The sequence below is a fragment of the Bombus pyrosoma genome, linkage group LG13, assembly GCF_014825855.1.
Source record: "Bombus pyrosoma isolate SC7728 linkage group LG13, ASM1482585v1, whole genome shotgun sequence".
NCBI classification, from domain to species: domain Eukaryota; kingdom Metazoa; phylum Arthropoda; class Insecta; order Hymenoptera; family Apidae; genus Bombus; species Bombus pyrosoma.
This window is the reverse complement of record NC_057782.1, coordinates 1-18733: the sequence shown is the minus strand read 5'-3', so window position 1 is coordinate 18733 and position 18733 is coordinate 1. Positions and strand designations below refer to the sequence as shown.

The following is an 18733-nucleotide window of genomic DNA, read 5'->3' as shown; positions in this document are numbered from 1 at the left end:
GGTTGGCTAAGTGTTAAGAAAAGTAAAAAAAGAGCCAACACCACACGGAGTTCCCAAGCGGTCACCCATCTAAGTACTAACCGTGCCCAGCGTTGCTTGACTTTCGTGATCGGACGAGAACGAGTAATTTCAACGCGGTATGAGCGTTGGCTGAAGTAATAAGTTTTGTTATTTCATGTTATGAAATAGATAAAATATTTAAGAAAACATATATGCGTGTATGAGGATAAATGGTATTTTAAGACGTGCATTCAGATATATAAAATTTTTCCTGAACAAACAATGGATTGTGAAGTTCCGTCATGTAGGTACGCGTATACTTAAAAAGTAGCGAGTCAAGCGGACGGAACTTCATAATTGATTTTCTGGAAAACCAAGTCTTGTGTCAAAAATTGTCCCTTCATCCTCGACTTATTTTTGTATAGCAAAAATCAGGCCCTTTCGACTTGTACCATCATAATACTCTAATTTTCTCATCTACTTCAATTTTGAAACTATTTAGTTTCACTGGATTGCATATAACTACCAACAGCAAAATACTAACATTCACGGACGACATGGCTGTACTAGTCAGGTGACACTGTAGAACGGCTTCTTTGGTCTCTATTATAGTAACGCGGAAAGATCGCCGACATACAGACAATGTCAGCGATAAAGCGCAAATGCCGACGGACAGAAAGGGTCGGAAAACTTGAATAGGGCTTAGCGGCACTCGACAACAAAACTTTCCAACGGTATCACCGAAGCGAAGGTGCCGACAGGCCTAATGAGCCATCGATATTCGTAAGGTCCTTCCGCCGAATATTTGGAAGAAGGCGTCCGTGGCAACGGTGGCGGACGCGTAACGAACGCGTGCGTAGTAGGGATATTGACGGATGACAAAAAGAAACGAATCGGATCAAGAAAACAGTTAAGTTGTAACCGAGAGGAGAGAATCGTCAGTTGGAATGGAGAGTTGTACGTAAAGAGTCGAAATCAAGAATGATACGTAAAGAGTTATTTGCGAGCGAGAATTGTTAATAAATATACATTATATATTAAATATACAATATATATTAAACACCACGGAGTATTTCTTTGGCACCCTACACGTCCTGCACCAAAATCACCTCAGGACTGACGGCTGTCAATATATTTTGCCACCGCAGCCGTTGATCCTCGGTTAGCCACCAAAGAGTCAAGAGTCGTCAATCGAGAGTCGTTATATCACACTCTATCCTAATATTCTTAACCGTCACTCTGTTGAATTCACATAATAGACTCTGCCACCATATCTAAAGTCTGAATTTTTCTTACCTTGCTCGTGAAACGTTTAAACCTACGCGAAATCATTCGAACGACGCAAGGAAACGATCGGTGATTTCTTAATTTCACTACTCCACGTGCCTTCGACGTAACACAAGCACTCTAATCCAGAAACAGCAATCATATTACTACCAGAGCGTATCAGAAAAATAGAAAAATGACTGCAAGATAAAACCAAAGCCCAGTCAATTTAACCACATTACATTTACAATACGAAAACGGAAACCACCTAATATCCAATTGAATAGCACGCACATAACACAAACGATGCAAGTTAAATACTAAGACATAACTTACATGAAAGCAACATACTAAACCAGTTGTAGACAAAATACGGACAAAAAGGAGACAGATATACTGGCTAACTAGTCGAAACTCTAAAGTAAGCATGGAAAATAAACTAAAAATTTACAAAACGATAATAAAACCAATTTGAACGTACAGAATACCACTATGGGGACAGCTGCAATGAGTCAGGTAAATAAACCAGAGTCGCTTCTAGAAAATACTCAGAACAGTAGTCAACGCCCCATGGAATGTCCAAAACGAGGATATACGCAAAGACCTAAATCAAAGACCAATGGTCAAAGGAGAAATCGGCAGGTACTCAAAAAAATACAAGGAAAAAATGGCAACACATTCAAACCAGCTAGCTGTTGAAGCGAGCAAAACTCTCATAGAAAGAAGACTAAAAACTGACCTCACTAAAGAAATGAAATAGATAGACCGGAAGATGGTATCCCACTGGGGGTAGCTATCCACATGTTATTTAGCAATTAAGTTAGAAAAATTTATCAAATGTCCAGCTGGACAAATTGTAAAGTACAAATTAAATAAAAAAGAAAAGAAATGGATTGCGTGTTTGCCCACAAACGAGTAATCTAAGTGATGAAAACTTTGAACAATACTTGTTACTTGAGAATACCCCTACTTAACCCTGCTGCGGTCTTCCATTCAACTAAATTATTCGGTAAGAGTTTGAAGAAGAAAGTTACCTTTGCATACAAAAATTCATTTTTGTTTATTTTATGTTCTAAGGGACCGGGGAAATGTAGTAGTATGTTACTATATCCTTCATAATAACTTTCATTGCAAAGAACCGGTACATTCAATTATCGCAAACAAAATTTTGGCATTAGTGAAATTTTTACGAACTTTATTTTCTCCTTGAAATGTTCCGATGTATTTATAACACTCTCCCCTATTTCTTCTGTAGTTTTCCTACGCGGGTCATATTACCGTCTTATAATATAATTTTGTATCAGTGCGTTCCCTAAATTTTCTATAATCGCACGTCTTTTTCTCAAATATGTCGGTTTCAACAGTCGGATAACATTTTGCTCTATACATTTAAAGAACATAGAAGTGCTTAGAGAAAAAAAGGAGAGTAGTAAGGACAAAGAGACTCGGAGACCGCAGCAGGGTTAAAAAGAACATGAATTTAATTAGTAAATATTTTGGATTCTTGCATTCTGATATTAACCTTCTGCTTAATCAATTTTCGTTGTTAAGAAACATACAATAGAGATAAAGTACAAGAAGAGATAAAGTACTTTATTTTATATACCACATTGTGAAAATAAAGATAGTTTATTTCTTACTACATATTTAAAATCTTTTATTCGTACTGTAGACCAACAACTATTTAAAATAGTATTTAAAATATTTTTCCTATAAATTTGACTCAGCGTTGCTCAAACGCAGTTAACATATTCGCAAAGAAAATTCAAAAATAGAAATAACTTTTAATTATATAAATATCTAACTCATCGGTTTCATTAGTCGCTGTAAAATACTATTTCGAATCAATTTTACAGTCTCTCACACAAGTAGTGACAAGTTTCGAAAATCATATAGAGTAAGTAGAAAAATAATTATTTATGATAATGTTGACATAATTTAAGCGTTTGAGTCCCAGGTGTCTTTGAAAAACTCTGGGTCGAAAAATCCCGAACAGTGCGATAGCCACCTAATCGATTGCGAAAAGAAACAAACGGCGCAATAGCGCTCGTCATATTTGTTATTTTTATGAAATACATCTATATGTCGAGTTCACGTTATGATTAGGGTTGGGGTTAGGGGCGTGAAACGAATCTTCGTTGTGATTAGACATTGTTATTATGCAATAGAGAAGATATTGACTAATGCAAATATGATTATTACAGCTATCGACAAGTAACCGTGGTAATTAGATACTCGAGAAGCTAGCGACAATGATCCTAGATTCAATAACGAATCCGCGGTCAACGCGATAATAGATGTATGTTCTCACAAACTCAAAGTCCGACTCTTGGTTAACAAAACGTGAAATATTCGTAAAGACGTTATTCTTTCTCGCCGATGAGATCGTACGAGAGAATGATTTTCCGTCACGATGAGGCCACACAGGAAAACTACGATGGGATGTGTCTAAGGGCACGAGATCATCAGATTCGTGGAGCAATGCCTTCGTTCGGAAGGTGAGGGAAATTGACGTTGCTGTTAATTGGTCAATTTCCATATCAGTGGTTAGAAAAAGATGCTAACCACCCTTGAGAGAGATAGTTGCTAGCGAAAGCGTCGTACGTAAGAAAAGAAGATTTCTGGTATCTTTCCGCAGTAGGTGACAGATTTAGGGGCTGCTAAAACTAAGACTATTTGTCAGTTTGAAGAACCTCAACTAAATAAATTCTAAGATTTATAGCGGGTCCTTAGGCTAGCCGGAAATATACTGTGAAGATATATCGACATCTGGTCATCATCTTGTCCAAAGAATGCGGTCTTTGTGTAGCGAGCCACGGGCAGGATCCGTTGGAGTGTTCACTGTCCCGTGCCCCTGATATATTTTTTTCAAGAAGAGTTATACGGTTACTCGACACCTTTGTTAGGTAAATGTTTATCCCTTGACTGCAGCTACGCTCGGCGACTGGTTGTCGCCTCGAGCCCAAGCTCACTATCACAGGTCTCGAATAAATACAATCGGATTGAATGACAGTTGTTTAATTACGGTTATGGTAGAATCTAGATTGCAATATTACGGGATTTTCCCACAGTATCAAAGGGGAAGCTCCAGTGTCCTTCCATCTCCGACATATATATTTATATATACGTACTATTAGTTTATAAATATTTCAAGTTTTGTTCAATAAAAATTATTAAGATAACAATGAAATACAAAATACCGTCAGTCGTCCGTAGCGTTCAAATGTACTGGGATTTTTCGACACAAAATCTAAACAGCGCGATCACGCTGCTTGGTACTCAAATGTTTAAAGAGATAACAATACGTCTAACATGCGAGTGTGTCCGATATCGACGATACCGCGCTCTGTAACTTGTTCTCCGTCGAATTAATCTTGGGTAACAGATTTACGATGGAGAGTAATGATTCAATGCGCGAAGAACAATTGACGAAGTTAAAACTCGAAAACAAAATATCGAAGAACAAACGATGAGAAAGTTTCGAATTGTTTTCGACGATTAAGACGAAATTTACGAATGCTTACTGCGGACGATTATGCGGTACGAAGCAACTGAAGCGAATACCGCGACGCGATGTACGACTAAACGAATGCGACTGAATTATTGTACGACGATACGAATGATTAACGATACACTCGTCCGCGAACGCGTGTCGATGCCGCTCGCATTTGAAAGACCCGCACGAGACGGTTTGCTAATCGTTCGCTCACTAAAATGATGCTTCACTTATGCTTGGAGATACTGTTCACAACTGAAGATTTCGCACAGGACTGTCCACTGATCGTTACGCCTAATGGAATGACCCTGTTTCCACCAACGCTTGCAGCCATGTCCACGAATGCTTGAAGATATTGACACACCGAAGAAGCCAGCTCAGAAAAGTATCAATTGATCGTTACGACTGACGAAACGATTTCGCCTGCACGAGCGCTTGAAGAGCATTGAGAGATTGAAACAGTTCTTTAGTCCACATTTAGCGATTCGAAGGCACAGAAACTGACTCTCTGCCAAATGTTCACGATTGAACTACTCGAACGTGACTGCCGATACCGCTGTTAGACTCGAGCGAGTCCATCGAGTTAGGCTCCAACAAGGCTCAAAACGGAGGACTTCAAATACGTATGCTGATTGGTTTTCAAGAAAATCGTCAAACGGCATATTCGCCCACAAAATGGCGTTTACTGCGTGAAGGCCCTGCAAGTGCGGTGGATCCTTCGCGGGAAGAGCGTGAACGATACCTGGATGAATGCGAGGCTTCGATGTTATTGGGCAAGGGTGGCGCTCGATCGCTCGGACCGTTAAAATCCGTCAATTATCCTTACAAAAAAACTCATAGCATAGGAAATTAAAAATACTGCTACGAATGTTGAAGGGAATCGTTTTAGCTATTTGAGTACCCTTCTAAAATAGCGCCTTGACTACGAAAGCGAGCTACAACGAGACAAAAGCTACATACTATCCAAAATAAACAATCTAAAATACAACCATTTTTACGATAAAAGAGAAGATGGGCAAAAAAAAAAATAAAAAAATATGTCTAAAAAGACTCAGCTAGCATGTTCCCACGGACAAATCAAATTTTTAGGTTAAAAGAATCTAACTCTATCCCTTCTTTCAAACTGCCACCAGAGAAAGCTCCCCTCCTCTAAGATGCAGGTATAGCGATACAGAACATCAATAAAGACATGGAGTCTAGTTATTTCATAACATGTAAAACATCGGGAAACTATTCGTTATACTCACTTTTCCAAAATATACACACACACACAACGAACACATGGGTCCAGGATAATTAAACAGAATTATTATCTCCGAAACAAATAAACTGAAAAATAAAATGGAGCGAGACATATCGCTAAATAAGACAGTCTTCATATTCTCTAATGAAAACATCTCGATAACACCAAACAACCAGACACGGAAATAAACTACTTTACAAATTATAACCAACTAATCATTTTCTCTAAATTAAACAATAAAAAAATCATCCGATTTCGACGATATCCCGAATATTTTGCTCAAACGCTTACCCAACAAAATAAAATGATATTACACAGTGCTCTTTAATTATTTTAACAGCCGTCACAAGAGAAAAAAAAATAAAGACCGCTTCTCACCCTCAAACATGCGATATATAGGATTCCTACCCGACATAAACAAAACATTCGCAATAGTCATAAATAACCCCCTAGTCATCTCTTGCACAAAAAATAACGTAATCCTAAAAAATCAATTCGACTTCCTTAACAATCAACTTTTAATAGTCTAGTCTAATCATCGAGAAAAAGAAATGTTTTGATATTACACGACTATTACCTCACATTATATCATACTCATTTTTGCACACATTTGTTTCTTTAAATATTTTATTTTTTAGATATCAAAGATAAATAAGAAAACTATTTATTTCATCCACAACTTATACCACGCTAAGTGCACTGGTTCTTGGATCCTCGGTAGTAGAGTGATCAGTATCACCGCCTGTCACGCGGGAGACTGGGGGTTCGATTCCCCGCCGGGGAGAAATTTTTTTTACACCTCACAATTGAAGTCCACTGTTTATTGTAAACAACATACAAATGAAATACTCATCTACTGGTCGATAAACGTTATAAAAAAAAAAGCACTCGATCTCGTCCGATCACAAAAGTTTTAAGTAGCGCCGGGTACGGATAGTACTTGGATGGGTGACCGCTTGGGAACTCCGTGCGGTGTTGGCTTTTTTTATTTACTTAATCTCTTTTACTTTCCTTAACCCTTAGAGTGCTATGGATACATATATGCGTCTGGCGAAAGTTATCGGTGTGGACTAAGGACGCATATATGCGTCTGGCGAAAACCATCGTTCTGGACTAAGGCCGCATATATGCGTTTGTCAATTTTTCCGAGCACCTACGCAGAAGTAATACTATTATGTTTGTGTGAGATAAATATAAATGCATTTCAATGTTAATGACGCGTTCGAAGAAACTGTCTTTTCTTTTTTTTTTTTATTTAATACTTTGCATTCACAATTTGTCCAATTTGGATATTTGGTAGAATAATCGTGCCGGAACAACACAATTATCAAGAAGAAAATGTGTTGTTTGTGCGAAAAATAAGAGAAAGAACGACAGAAAATGCGATGTCGGATTATGTATCGATGATTGTTTCGAAATTTTTTATGCACAACTGAATTATTAACTTGTGTTATATTTACTAAATTTAGTTTTCTAGTTTATTGTTTTCTAGTTTACTACCCAAATTCTAGTTTATTGTAAATTTCAATGTTTATAATAAATAATTAATACTAAAAAATAACGCTCTTGAATAATTTAATCTCGTGCAAAAGAATTACTATAACTTATTACGATTTGCGCTTTGAATAGTCAATCAACAGAGTTCAGTATAGCGAAAAAGTAATCAGTCCACAGCGATCGTCAGCGCTGGCAGCGTGCTGTCCGTACGAATGGCATAGGCTCCGAGTATTCAGCACTCTAATGGTTAACAATCAACTTTTAATAATCTATAACCTAAGCATCGAGAAAAAGAAATGTTTTGGTATTACACGACTATTACCTCACATTATATCATTCTCATTTTTGCACATATTTGTTTCTTTAAATATTTTATTTTTTGGACATCAAAGATAAATAAGAAAACTATTTATTTCATCCACAACTTATACCAGGCTAAGTATACTAATTCTTGGGTCCTCGGTAGTATAGTGGTCAGTATCCCCGCCTGTCACGCGGGAGACCGGGGTTCGATTCCCCGCCGGGGAGAAATTTTTATACTTCACAGCGGAAGTTCACTGTTTATTGTGAACAACATACAAATGTAATACTCATCTACTAGTCAATAAACGTTATAAAAAAGAAGCTCTCGTTCTTGTCCGATCAGGAAAATTAAACAGCGATGGGCGCGGATAGTACTTGGATGGGTCACCGCTTGGGAACTCCGTGTGAGTGTTGGCTTTTTTCATTTTCTTTCCATATTTTTCATTTTTTTTAATGATCTATGATTGAATATACCGAGAGAAAAGTATATATTTGGAGTATTACACAATCATTATCACATATTTTATCGTTCTCTCATACACGTACAAATAAATCAGCACACGTTTTAAAACTGAAGCAAGCTACGTTTCTTGATATGCAAAAATTCTATGATAGCAGACTAATATCAAAGATTGTTATTCTACACTTTCAACTTACTTTTACGCATGGAATCACACCCTTTCGGCTTGTACCACTATTTTCAGTACATCCTATACAATACTTTGTAACATTCCATTATACGAATTTATAGAATCAGCATCAGAATTACTAGAAATTAGGATTTCCAGTGATTTCTATTCTATATGATAAATTTATTGATAGATGGAGTTATTTACAGTGATTTAAACAGGAAATGATGGTTATTTTATATGAACATAATGCAGTGATGTGATATAATTAAGACAACTAAATTGATAATTCACAGCTCACAACTAACAATTAACACATCATAACAACTCGCAACTCGCTCTCAACTCTCTCAACTGACGACTTGCAACTAGACTCTCAATTAACAAATGACGATTAATCGTCTTTCTCCTTCAAGCATCCCTTTGTCGTCTTCTCATACCTCCACCACGTATGTATTCCGTAACCCTCATGTTCACGTACCCCTTCTTCCGAGTATCTATTTGGCTGAAGGACCGAGGATACGTTGGTGGGCGGCTTGGCCCATTGAAGTTTCCGAACCCTTTCGGTCTGTCGATACTTAGGCTTTCTCGCAATATTGTACATATTTGGTCGGATTTTTCTTAGACAATCTTTCCACGATACTATGTATTGCATTCACTATGTTAACACTAGGTTTACGGGACCCGTCAATTTGACGGATTTTAAACCTCGAAACGAAATATTTCAAAAACCATAGCATTAATTTTAACCATTTTGCATCGTAAATTAATCATTTCATCTAAAGAATTTATACACACAATTAATTTTTCCTAGGCTTTCTAATTTTTGAAATCTGTATGTAGTATATCTATCTCTACGAAACCCGTCAAATTAACGGGCTAGCTGATTTCATAAACAATCCTTATATGTTTGCTTTGTTCGTAAAATTTTCTCTCTTTTTTAGTGTTTAATTTGCACTTTACAATTTGTCCAGTTGGACATTTGGTAAATAATATAAGAATGGAAGGGAAGTCTTTACTAAAATGCCTCCAATTCGTTATCTCAATCGCGCCTTCGCGTCTTCAACGAAATCGCTTATGCCTATCGCAGAAGAAATCCCTAAAGCAAGAGACGATCTTCAGTATTATTTCTGAAGTGACAGTATAAGAACGTTTTTCAAAGACAGTGTGCAAAAGTTTCAGTTATTATAGATAGTCTCCGCTTATTATACTTATTTACAATAGGATAATTGAATTTGGGCACAGTATCTTTTTATTTTGACCAATCTCCTTTTTCTAGCAATCATGAGTAAATTCAGGAGATATAATAAGATATTGAACAAAATTGTCAACATCAATGAAGATTGTTCTGAGGATACCTTCGAAGAAGATCAATATGAATTAGGCCAAAGCGAAGCTGACAGTGAAAATTCTGAATACACCGAAAGTGGAGAGGATAGAAGGATCTTCGGATAGTGAAGAGGAAAACTTCTTGAAAGTGTGTCGTAACAAGAGAAGGATACGTATTTTTTCTAGTTCTGATTCCGAGGATGAAAGGACGAGCATTCCAAGCACATCCCAAAATGTAATGGGTGAAATTGAAATTGCAATTGACGGAACACAGTGGATAAAACTGAAAGCAGGCGAATCTAGGGGTAGGACCCCGTTCGTATGATATTCAAGGATATCGCAGGGCCTACTGGCTAAGAGAAATATTATGTAGGGTTGTGTAAGTAGTGCTTTCGAATTGATAGTTGACAGACACATAATGGAACACATAAAAGATTGCACTGAAACCGAGGCGCATCGAGTTTTGAAAAAAGACGGACAATCACAGTTGCTGAGTTACGTAGTTTTCTAGGAATTCTATATGCCCGGGGCGCATATAAAGCGAGATCATTGAAAGCTTCTTATCTATGGTCGAAAAAATGGAGATCCGCTTTCTTCGCAAACACAATGTGCAGAGAAAAATTTACAGAAATTCTGAGATTCATACGCTTTGACAAAAAAGACCAACGATCCGAAAGATTACAAACAGATAAATTTGCGCTCATATCCGAAATATGGAACAGATTTACAAGTAATAGCCAGGCTTGTTATAAGCCATATGAGAATATCTCAATAGATGAACAATTATTTCCAACGAAAGCCCGATGCAGGTTTATGCAATATATGCCGAATAAGCCTCATAAATTTGGCATTCGACGTCCAAACAAAATATATTTTGAATGGTTTCCCTTATATGGAGAAAGATGAAACTCGATGCTCATAGTAATATTAAAATTAGCCGAACCATATTTATAACGAGAAAAAACAACCTTGGTTGGGATCATCCGGTCGAACAAAAGAGAACTGTCAAAACCAGCGAAGGGAAAAAAGGACAAAGTCAAAACAAAGTTTGGTGTGGACGTCGTTGACCATGTAACGTCAACAAATATCTGCAGCCGACTCAGGAAATCTGAAATCTGCCGTTTTGCACACGGCACCAACTCCCAAACCAAGGGAATATGAATTCGACACTTGGGCATAATATAAGCAAACATCTAGAAGGGCTGGGTCTTGATCGAGGCTTCAGTCTTTCGGTAACGGTCTAACTGTAAACTTGTACTCTTGTTATAGAATAAAGGTATCTGGAACTCTGGTTCAAGAACCCAACATTTTTTTTTATTATTATTTTCCTGTCATTTTTACGTGATAACCATGTCACGTAAAATAAAAAAGAAGAAATCGAAAATGAAAATAAAAAACGAGAAAATTTATTTGTTAACACCTTGATTACACTAATGACAGTTTAGTTCCGAACTCTAGCCGTGACTTTCCAAGACTCTCGATTTCTGCTGCCCTGTGTCTATTCTCTTTGTCACTTTGCATAGACAAACGTAAGATATCCTCTTGTAAACGGGCAATATTCTCATTCTGTTTTTGGATTCTGTCCAATATTGCTCGCAACATTGGGTCAGTTGAGGTAGAGGTTTGAGGTTCGTTTGTCTTAGGCATTATTATGCTGATTTTGCTACTTTCGGATGAAGACGAGTCTTGGCTACTGAAGCTAGGGTTTCTTTCACGGTAACGTACAAAGGAATCCAGTTTACCTTTTACTGTCACTCCACTTGGTTCGTGATAGTTACTTCGTTGTTGCAGATTACCATAATCCCAAATAATTCTATCTTCCGTAGATGATATATGTCTTTTGGTTTCCGAACAAACACTTTTCACTATCCTGACAGGATCGCCAAAAATGTCACGTAAAATAAAGAACAAGAAATCGAAGATGAAAATAAAAAACGAGAGAATTTATTTGTTAACACCTTGATTACACTAATGACAGTTTAGTTCCGAACATCAGCCGTGACTTTCCAAGACTAAAGCTCTTACAACTCGGTTGCATCCCTACACAAGTGGTTATCTTATGAAGTAGGGAGGATCCTCGGGTGTTGGGTCTGGGCTCTGGACCTCCTGCTGCCCCGTGCACTCCCTTGCCGTCTGGTGGGTGTCCGTTATCAGCCCATCAGTTTTGAAGTGTGCCGGTCCTGACAATCAAATTTTTTTTTTTTTTTTGATAGACTATTTACAATCAATTCTCATTAAGAATTGTAAATAAATTCTTTTGGCATGGTACTGTAACGTAACAACCAAATGGCACGCAAATATAGTGTGTAAGCAGGGAGTTTTCGATGGCCCCTTCAAGTTTTTTTCAATATTCTAGATTTGGCAACGATAAACGCGTGGATATTATATAAAGAGTGCACCAGATCGAAAATATTCAGAAGAGAGTTTATATTTTGTTTAGCCGAGCTGGAGAAAACAAGGAGAACATTTTTTTTTATTTAATATTTTGCATTCACAATTTGTCCAATTTGGACATTTGGTAGTATTTTTTAGCTGTTTGATTATCATGTGGGTGGCTACCCCCAGCGGGGTATCATCTTCGTGTTTGTTAGGTTATATCCTTTGTGACGGAGAACATTTGTCAAAGCTCAGACTCTTCATTTCTGTCACCTTTAACATCTGGAGTGCGAAAAAGTTGTCAAGTGGGCTTTTGCAAAAAAAAATAAAAGCAATAGTTGTTATATATATTGCAAAAATATCGTATACGGAAAATGCACAAACAAAATTTAATATATTTGCAAAAAATGTGCTCAATAAATATGATTACCCTATACCTTTAATACTATTGTTATCATTTCCGTAATAATTAAAAAAAAGACTTTTTACTTATTAATAATTTAATTAAACGTGAAGCCTAATATTGTTCAATTCAGACTTAATTTCAATAAATCGATTTTTTAAAGAAAATGCACATTTTCGTTTACCCGTCAATTTGACAGGTGCTCGTAGAGATAGGTATATTAGAAACGCCCGTAAACCTAGTGTTAACTATTAAATTGCTGAAATTTGAAACCAATTTGAACACTTTTTGAACAACAATTCGAACACTTTGCAGAAATAACTTTTTATTTAATATAAACAGAAAAATTATTCATTATATTAATAAGTACACTACGTATGTTTATGCATTTGCGAGAAGTTTAAAAGTATAACATGACAATAATAAAATAATAAAAAGAATGTTTCTTTTTCTTTATTTTATTTGGTAGAATTTTACAATCAATTCTTATTGAGAATTATAAGTAAATTATTCTGACGTGGTACTATAACTTAGATAAGTGTTTATAGTATGCTTGTTTCTAGTTGAATCTAATGTTTAAATCTAAAGGGTAATGCCTTTTTAATCTTTTAAATCTTTTTAATTTAAAACCCTAATGGTTTAGGTGGTTGTTAACTCTTATGTTATATTCGTTACCGAATTTGGATATTTCTTCTTTAACTGTTGGTATCTTAAGGTCGCGATGTATTTCGTTGGTAGCATACCAAAGTGCATCTATTAAGGATCTTAGAGTATAAAAAGAATGTAACAATAAAAAAAGTATAATAATAAAAAAAATAGAACAAAAAATATTTGAAATCAAATGTTTATGTAGTGTGAGAAGCAAATTTTTGTGTTCTCTTTCAAGTTGTATCTTTTTATTTCGTTCAGAAGAATATGACATTCCATAAATATGCGCAATTTATCAATAACTCAATACATAGTGAGATTGTCTTTAACACTAACTACATGATTGAGAGAGCTATTCACTCTGTATGCTAATTTTCTACTAACAAGGGAAGTTCAGCAACTAAAAAATTCCAAAAAGCTCGGAACTTTGTACAAACGTAGTTTATGTGATGCTAATAATGCGATAATTTTTTTCTCAAATGAAAAATAGTCCTCTCCTCTCCTCCAAGAAATCTTGAATTTTCATATTGTCCTGAATATTTAAGAAACTATATAAAATACAGGAAAAAGGTTGAATTAAAAGTTGCAATATTCTTTATGATCTGTATTATAGATTTGAGAAATTTCTCCAAAGAAATGTTGGTAAGTTTTATTTTTTGCTATCACACGCATAGATAATCTTTGAAGAACTCTTTACAAACATTTAAATGAAAGGAAATAGTAAAAATTTTAAACACACAAGATCGAAGAATGTAATAACACTGATTATAAGCTTTTATCGAGCTGCGTAAGCTCATGCAAATTATTTATATCAATTAAATTATACTAGTTATATTAAATTATATACATAACTCCTTTTACCCTTTTTATCGTGAAATAATCCTCATATAAATAGATGTTACCGTTACAGTAGTAGAGTAAATTCTCGGTTATTCGAACTAATTGGGGAACGAGGGTGTTAGGAGAAAGTAATTTATGGATAATAATGGGACTATTACTTCCCTAACGTTCATCCTCATGAATATATTTAAAAAAAAAGCACATAAATATTAATAATAGCGATACAAATGATGAAATTAAATATAATTCGATTCAAGATTTGTAGGTCCTAATTCTTTTTATTTACTAAATCACACAATCTTTTTAGCTAATTAAATTTTGTAAAGTTACATTCTTTTTGCGACTAGTACCGTTTCAACTTTATTTCGCAAGCCTCAAATGTTTCAAAATGTTGAGGAGTATCATCATTGGCATTATAATTACGTTCCAATTACTTTATTCGAAGCACACAAACCACTAGTATCATGGTTAGTTGAAGAAGTTTCATCACGTTGAGACCACGTCAGCGTTATCACAATCACAGAAGCTGATATTGCATTCAATGTACAAAGAAATTCCTTTTATATTATCAATCGTAATATTATTTTCCATGTTTTTCTGTATGCTGTTTTCGATGTAGGTCACTAGGCTTTTCCGTGACGTTTTTAGTATCGCATATTTAACGCCCACCCAAACGTCACGTCAAAGACACGGGGAATGGTAAAATTAAGAAATCTGGTCGTTTCCTCGCGTCGTTCGAATGATTTCGCGTAGGTTTAAACGTTTCACGAGCAAGGTAAGAAAAATTCAGATTTTAGATATGCTGGCAGAGTTTATTACGCGAATTAAATAGAATGACGGTTAAGAATGTTTGAACAGAGTGTCCAGAGCTGATTTTGGAAAGGTTTATATACTATGGATTTGGCTCTTATGGAGAGAGTGTCGCAGGGGGTGTCGCCGGGGGTGTCGTCGAGGCACAGGTCAGAGGTGGCCATGCTGTTACTGTCTTCTGACTCTGAGACATTGTCTACGTTGTTATTTCGATGGCCTGCAGAATGTTCTGGTTTTTCTATTGCTAATTTATGGCTCGACAATACATAATGGCTAGACAATGCCCTTTAGATTTAAGCATTAGATTCAACTAGAATCAAACATACTATAAACTCTTATAATCCAAGCTACAGTACCACGCCAAAATAATTTACTTATAATTCTCAATGAGAATTGATTGTAAAAAGTCAAGCAAATGAAAAAAAAAATTTATGGCTTTGTGACACAAGCATATGCCACTACACTGTGGGCACTATGCTCCTGTGGATTTCCACGAGTAAGCAGTCAATGTACCATGTCTTTTGCAAAACATCGCGTGGATTCTTTACGTCTCTGGATATTATGCCCTTCTCCTCTACAACTTGTACCAGGTAAGCTGCTGCTCAGCGTGTCGTTCGGATTGAGGATTACTGTGCGCTGCTTAGACTGACCACTCTTCGTTCGTGTAAGTAGGTTTACTCGCGTACAGCAGTAGTTTAACTGAATTTTAATTGTCAATAACTAAAAAACAAAGCCGAAAACTTTCTTATTCTTGATTTTTGTCTTATTTCGGCGTCAAGAATCACCCCTTAAATTATGAAAAATCTGCAGCTGATCACCCTTATAACGGCAATCCTTTAAGCTTAATCGTTTGTGAAGTTTTGTCAGCTTTTTGCTAGCAGTATCGTTAATCAATAATACAATTTTTTGTAGGAGATTGAATCTTTTCTTACAAACATCCAACTAATAAGTAGAAAAAAAATTGAGTTATGCTTAAAAATAATCCAGGTATTATTTATATACAAATGTATCGTGGATTTATTGTATCGTGTGAGTACAGAGAGAGGAATATTTGTAAAGAACTCTTCGAAGACTATCTGTATGTGTGATACCAAAAAGTAAAACTTTTAAAAATTGTAGGTAGTGAGAAAAATTTTTCACATACACAATATAGGCCATAAAAAGCACAACAAGTTTTATTTTAACTTTCTTTCTATATCTTATATAGTTTCTTCAATATTTACGATGGTATGAAAAGTCAAGATTCCTTTGGGATGGGGATGATCGTATCCTTAGAACCGCTTTTTCATCAGGAAAGAGGGCTGATTTTAGACGATCAAAAATCGTTAACTTTTCTATGTGGAATGTTATAGTTTCCGATGCGTAGAATGCGAAAATGCAAGTTTGAAGTTGTAGGATTCACTGTTTGCAGAGAACGGTCGATCATAGCTTGTAATTTGTAAGTAAACCAGATTGGTTTTGATTTGGGTTAGTATCTATTTTCCCCAGAAACTTTTTCGGAATATGCAGGGTGTTTTATAATAAATGAGCAATATTTAAAGGATGAATTCAGTATCCAAAAAATATCCATTAAAAATGTTGTAGCGGCACTCAACAGCAAAGAACTTTCCAATGGTTTCGTCGGTACATAGTATACCACCGTTGATAGACTGTTTATGAGAGATTGACGAAATGTAAGTGCCAACAGGCTTAATGAGTCATCGATATCCCTACGGTCTTTCCGCCAAATACTCTGAAGAGTATACTCTCTTAATAGAGATCACGTTCACACGCGAACGAGAAGCCTGTTTTGTTTTTGAGAAAATCTAGTATTTGAAAACGGAGGCAGGTAAAATTGTAAACATCTGGATTCAAATACGTTCATCTCCACACACAATCGTATGTCCTTTTAAAATAGTTTTCTGCATATTAATGATGAGTAACAAAACTACTTGTTTCAGCCAACGCTCATACCGCGTTGAGAGCACTCGTTCTCGTCAACGTAAAATTCTGTCACATAATATATGTATGGCCACGTCGTACCGTTGCGTATCGGTACCGTTGCCTAACCCATCTTACCGAAATTCATGGTTTATTGTGAATACACAAATGTAATAAACTAATTCTTGGATAAACAAATGTTATTAATATATTGACTGCCTGACGAATTTTCCATGGTTTGCCCAAGGCGCAGACGTGAACTTTTCATTATGCGATGCATATTATGTTGAAATATTATTTGCAGCAAATAAAATGAGTTATAAAATCATGCTTGAAGCATTTTTCGTGGTGAGGACCACCGGTGACTCCCACGGCGTTGTAGACAATTATTACGATTGTCTTTTTTTCAAACAATCGTACTGTGTACTTATATATTTGCTGCGTCGTCGGTCACCGGTGGCCCCCACGGCGCTATAGTCAAATCGAATGCCGGTCACCGGTGACACCCATGGCAGTCAACGAGTTAAAAAAAAAGAGCACTCCTTCTCGTCCGATCACGAAAGTTAAGCAACGCTGGGAACAGATAGTACTTAGATGGGGTGACCGCTTGGGAACTCCGTGCGGTGTTGGCTCTTTTTATTTACTCAATCTCTTTTACTTTCCTTAACAATAAACTTTTAATAATCTATAACCTATGCATCGAGAAAAGGAAATGTTTTGTTATTATACGACTATCACCTCACATTATGTCATTCTCATTTTTGCAGACGTTTATGTTTCTTTAAATATTCTATTTTTTGGACATCAAAGATAAATAAGAAAACTATTAATTTCATCCACAACTTATATCAGGCTAAGTGCACTGGTTAATCGGTCCTCGGTAGTATAGTGGTCAGTATCCCCGCCTGTCACGCGGGAGACCGGGGTTCGATTCCCCGCCGGGGAGAGTCTTTTACACTTCACAACCGAAGTTCAGTGTTTATTGTGAACAACATACAAATGTAATACACATCTATTGGTAAATAAGCATTATAAAAAGAAAGTACTTGGAAGGGTGACCGCCTGGGAACTCCGTGCGGTTTTGGCTCTTTTTATTTACTCAATCTCTTTTACTTTTCTTAACGATCTACTTTCAATAATCTATAACCTAAGCATCGAGAAAAGGAAATGTTTTGTTATTATACGACTATCACCTCACATTATGTCATTCTCATTTTTGCACACGTTTATGTTTCTTTAAATATTCTATTTTTTGGACATCAAAGATGTTGAGGTTATTAGATGTATAATGAGAGAGACGCGTGGATAAATTATAAGGTAGAAAATATATTTGAAATACGTAAGTGAAAAAGATACAAAAGTTGAAATAATAATATGAGCTGGTCCAGATCCGCACGCTAGCAGTGTTACTCTATAACTGAAAAACCCTGAAGCCAATGTCGCCTTTCGACTGTTTATGGCCTGCCTTCGTCGCAGTCTTTTGTCTATGCGCTGTCGATGGCTTCAATGCTTTAGAAAGCTAAAAAGACCAGATGTAGAGTTTTCTTAAAGGCAGCGACCTTCAACACCCTCCCTAAAACTCTACATCCTTACAAACAATTATCTTCCAATATTTTCGGACTCTTGTCATAAACATCTGGACCTTGACTTCGTCAATGCATTCACAAACACATTTGCCAGCCAGCTTTCTCTTTCCTATTCAAATTAATTTATTACTAAAAAAAAGAGAAGGCTAAAAAGACCAGATGTAGAGTTTTCTTTAAAAAAGTGGTGGCCTTCAACACCCTCCCTAAAACTCTACATCTCTGCAAACAATTACCTTTTAATACCTTTTTTATTTTTCAAATCTAACTTCTTTCTTAGATATTTAAATCTTGTCTTTGGCAACGCTTTTGTACATATATCTGCCAGTTGCTCTTCGCTTGTTACATACTCTTTCTTTTCGGATCTCATCGCTTTGTTAAAATCCACCG

General features: G+C 36.1%; 3 non-coding genes and 1 pseudogene across 3 annotated transcripts; 3 read left to right on the top strand and 1 right to left on the bottom strand.

Annotated features, from left to right (window-relative positions):
* Nucleotides 1-32: 32 nt before the first annotated feature.
* On the bottom strand, nt 33-151 carry LOC122574522. The gene has a single exon (XR_006319091.1). It is a non-coding gene; the product is annotated as a 5S ribosomal RNA (ribosomal RNA).
* A 7807-nt stretch (nt 152-7958) lies between these two features.
* Trnad-guc lies at nt 7959-8030 on the top strand. The gene has a single exon. It is a non-coding gene; the product is annotated as a tRNA-Asp (tRNA).
* A 1688-nt stretch (nt 8031-9718) lies between these two features.
* On the top strand, nt 9719-10274 carry LOC122574347 (annotated as a pseudogene).
* A 7360-nt stretch (nt 10275-17634) lies between these two features.
* Trnad-guc lies at nt 17635-17706 on the top strand. The gene has a single exon. It is a non-coding gene; the product is annotated as a tRNA-Asp (tRNA).
* The last annotated feature ends 1027 nt before the right edge of the window (nt 17707-18733 follow it).